The sequence below is a fragment of the Tachypleus tridentatus genome, chromosome 3, assembly GCF_004210375.1.
Source record: "Tachypleus tridentatus isolate NWPU-2018 chromosome 3, ASM421037v1, whole genome shotgun sequence".
NCBI classification, from domain to species: domain Eukaryota; kingdom Metazoa; phylum Arthropoda; class Merostomata; order Xiphosura; family Limulidae; genus Tachypleus; species Tachypleus tridentatus.
In genome coordinates, this window is record NC_134827.1 from 100,856,025 (window position 1) to 100,860,937 (window position 4,913).

Genomic DNA, 4,913 nt, shown 5'->3' on the forward strand with positions numbered 1-4,913 from the left:
TTCGTTTGTTTTATTTCAGTGTTTCGTGCAAAACTACATAAAGATTATCTTCGCGTAGCCATAATAAATTTTGAAATGATAGGCTAGAGAGAAGAAGTAACTAGCCAACAACACTGATCGCCAACGTGGGGGGATTTGACTGTCACTTTTAAGGCGCACTCGCCACCCTCTAATTATAAAGCGTGTTTTTACGGGAACGAGTCGCAAACCAGGAACTTTCGGATTTACAGTCCACGCATGCTATTCCTGGTATATGAAGATTGAATAAGACATTTAAACTGAGGCATATAGCTACATTTTTTGACGAATCACGAATTTAAGTAAGAGAATGAAACCTATCAGGACAACACTCTTTGACTTATTTTTCTCTCCATTTTAGGGTTGTCAAAAATGACTGAATATTACTAGGTACAGTGATGCTAAATAGTAGGAAATTACAAGGTTTCTAATAATTCACGAGTCAAAAAAAATAACAACTATTAAAAGTATTGGTTACAATACACCATGTGCATCTGTACCAATAATGCGATAAAAAGGTCGCGAACTTTTCCAGTATTACATTTCAACATTTTCTAAATCGCCTGATCATGTCAGCGGGGCTAGAGCCTAGACAGCTCGGAGTATTATCACAAAAATTATCCAGTTTACTTGACTGATCTGTGTTATCCGCTTCTAATATCTCTCAAATAAAAGGTAAGTATAGATTCTTTTATAAATAATAAACATATCATACATGTGTTTAAATACCTTTTAACTCTAATTCACGCCAACAGATGGCAAAACATAACGATGGATAAAAATGCAATAAGTTCTGAAGGTGAAAGTAAATAAACGAGAATATTAAAAAATTATGAATTTTTAAACTTAATTAGGGGTCATTTAAAAAAAACACACAATGGAATAAAAATTAAAACCACAATTACAAATGTGTAAAAGTTAATCCTTACTTAGGCGACTTTATACACTTATTTGTAGACAAAGTGAGGATTACATTTTGTAAATTTGTGATGGTGGTTTTAATTCTTATAAACGTCCCCCGCTGGTACAGCGATACGTCTACGGAGTTACGTCGCTTAAATCAGGGGTCCGATCCCCCTCGGTGAGCTCAGCAGATAGCCTGCTGTGGTTTTGCTATAAGAAAACACAAACAATTCATATAAAAGTTATAGCTATCAGGGACATGAAAAGTTTCAAGTGTTATGTCCATTTTATGGACCTATAAAAACTGGACAAATAAGTAGCAAAAAGAATAATTTCTTTACAGGAATAAAAAGTGAAGTTTTACTACTTGGGTAGATTTTAAATGATTGGCAAATTTAGACATCTTTTATCTGTATGGATTAAAATTTAGGTTGCTTTTATTTAGATTTAGGAATTACATGGCTTTAGTGATAAGTTATATTTGACATAAGACCCCGACATGGCCAGATGGTTAAGGCCCTCGACTCACAATTTCATGCTCGTCCTTTCAGCCGTGGGAGAGTTATAATATTACGGTCAATTCTACTATTCGTTGATAAAAAAGTAGCCCAAGAGTTGGCGGTGGGTGGTGATGACTAGCTGCCTTCTCTCTAGTCTTACACTGGTAAATTGGGAACGGCTAGCGCAAATAGCTCTCGTGTAGCTGCGCGCGAATTTCAAAATACACAATCTTACTTGAGTTTTATAAAATAATATTCAAGTGTCTAAAACAGTAAAATAATCCACGATATTATTTATAAGTTGTATCCGTTTTAAGTTTAATAGAGTAATATTTAAGTGTCTGAAACAGTAAAAATATATCACAACATTGTTGGTAAGTTGTATTTGTTTTCAATTTTATAGAGTAATATTCATGTGTTTAAAACAGTAAAAATAATCCACGACATTATTGATAAGTTGCATCCATTTTAAGTTTAATAGAGTAATATTCAAATATTTTAAGACAGACAAAAAAGTCCCATGACAATACTGACAAGCTATACCTTACTAAAGTTATAGGGATCAGTATTTAAGTGCTTATAGGAAAGTAAAATATCTCATTTGATTTTGTTGTCATGAGTAACTATAATTAATTGTTATATCGGTATATTACAAATGAATAAAACCATGCAACTCGAACAGAGTAGCTTTGTGCGAAAATTCAAAACAAAACAAAAGCAACTCGAACATATTCGAAACGTATATAGATGTTTGGCCCGCCATGGCCAAGCGTGCTAAGGTTTGCGACTCGTAATCTGAGTGTCGCGGGTTCGCATCCCCGTCGCGCTAAACATGCTCGTCCTTTCAGCTGTGGGGGCGTTATAATATGACGGTCAATCCCACTATTCCCTCTAGTCTTACACTGCTAAATTAGGGACGGCTAGCACAGATAGCCCTCGAGTAGCTTTGTGCGAAATTCAAAAAACAAACAATATAGATCTTCTTCACAGCAAATTGGGATTTCGTGATTTGTGATACAAATCGGGAAACATCAATGTTTCAACACAAGTCATGGATTGAACCCCAGTTACTTACCTGGGCTAGTTCATAACATTGCACCTTTTGTCTGGCCCCTTAGGGAGTTTGAAGAATTGGACAATAATGTGATAATAGTATTTAAATCGCACTTTAAAAGAGTGTCGTTTCAATTCAACCATTGGTTTTACATAAGTGTCCTAAGAGTAAGCTGGATTATACTGACCAGCAACCGTCTCTCTATTCTCGAGACTGTTGGTATGGGTATTAACACTTTAATTAAAATATAGTACAGAACAACGTTTCGACCTTCTTAGGTCATCTTCAGGTTAACAGAAATGATCCTAAAAGGTCAAAACTTTATTCTGTACTTTATTTTAATTAAAGTTATCATACCAATACCAGCCGTCTTAAGAATACATTTTTACTTCAAGTGGGTTTCTCTTCACCACGAAACCTCGCTTATCTACTGCTCCAGTATGAGGAACAGCTAGCGCCAATCGTTGTCATGTAGCTTTGAGTAACATCCATAAAACCCAGCTTTCTAATTCTCATGGAAGTGTTTTTGCCTCGGAGTATACAAGTTAAGGTCACCAGTACCAACGGGAATGTAGGGCTACAGACTTTAAGAGTCTGTGCTAGTAACTGTGTTTTAAGAACCCCACTTTTTATTCTGTCTAAGCTGATTTAAGAAAGTACATAATATATTTTTATTATTGCATTTCAATAACTTTTTTTTTTTTTGGTTCTTCGCAAACTGAAAATCTGAACACTTTCCCAGTGTACAGAGGGAATTTCAACACAACGTGATAAACATTTGTGTGAACTACTGAGTGCAAGCCTTAAGCTGTAATAAATTATTTCGAGGAATTTACAAGACGTTTTAACTCAGACCTGTGTGGTTGAATAATGTTTTTCCTTTTCTTGAAAATGCAACCAGAAGTCAAATGGTCAAAGATCACATGACGTAATATAATCAGGTAAAAGACAGGCTTTTGTCCTGAATATAAAATCCACGATTATCCGTATATCTAAAACAATGTATGAATACTTGACACAGGTAACTTTTCTACACTTTAAAGTTTAGAGCTCGTCTGGGCGTATGCAGTTGTAAAAACTTTAAAAGATATAGTTTAACTAAACCTGTTAACCCTTATAAGCTAACAGAGAATAAAAGTAAGATATTCTTAATACCAATTAATTGTTGTAATTAATTATTAAATCAAACTGTTCTTCTTTATAAAACAATACTTTGGCCATTATGCTCTTTTCCAATAATACTTTAGTAGCTATGTTCTATTCAAACAATGTTTTGGTGACTATTCTTTATTACAACAATACTTTGGTATTTATACTCTATTTAAACAAAGGTTTCTTTACAATGCTTTATTTCAACAATTTAAGTGACTATTATATTTCAAGTTCTGGTTAATCCTCAGTGTACTATTGACACATCGAGTTATTTCTGTATATGCCTAGGATATAGATATTGTATTTATTCCGGAAATACTTGTCGTTTTGAATGAAAATTAAAATTACCCATACTATTTCAAACGTTCATTCATAATGGTTTTAATCAGTCAAGTGCCACCCTGTACACAACTAGTTATAGATTACATCAGAGCTCTAATCTACACATTTTATTTGAATGTTGATTTCAAGTAAAACTAACAAACGATCTTCTGCGATTTAGAGTTCTTACTTGATTATTAATAATATTTAATGTTAACATATTAAACTACCCCTGTTTTACACCATGTTGTGACCTCATACATTAGCATGTTTCTAATTTTACTTCTGGTTTCGGTCTGGCATGGCCAGGTGAGTTAAGGCGTTCAACTCGTAATCTGAGGGGCGCGAGTTCGAATCCCGGTCGCACCAAACATGCTCGCCCTTTCAGCCCTGGGGGCGTTATAATGTGACGGTCAATCCTACTATTCGTTGGTAAAAGAGTAGCCCAAGAGTTGGCGGTGGGTGATGATGACTAGCTGCCTTCCCTCTAGTCTTACACTGCTAAATTAGGGACGGCTAGCACAGATAGCCCTCGAGTAGCTTTGTGGGAAAGTAAAAAAAACAAAAAACTTATGTTTTCAAAAAATGTTGGTGTTTCTTCTTTTACAACAGATTTTTGTTATTACGTCTTCCGAACAAACAGTTTAATAATTAGTGAATTTCATGTTCTCTTACATTTTTTATTCTTACTGGGATTTCAATATATTAAACTTTCCATACACTAAGAATGCCGCAGCATTAATTTTTATTTTTTGATCTCGATTTAGATTTTTAATTCGCTTGAGTAATTTAGAAAATAGTGTTTTATGTTTCTCGTTAACAACAACGTAAAGGGTTGTTTTAAGTAACGCTAAGTGGGGAAACTTTCTATGTAATGCGTTGTTGTCACACTTCCAAAAGCTGTAGCAGTTTTCAGGCTAGTTGGTATTATGGATCGACCATTTTTACTTAATATCCTATTTTAG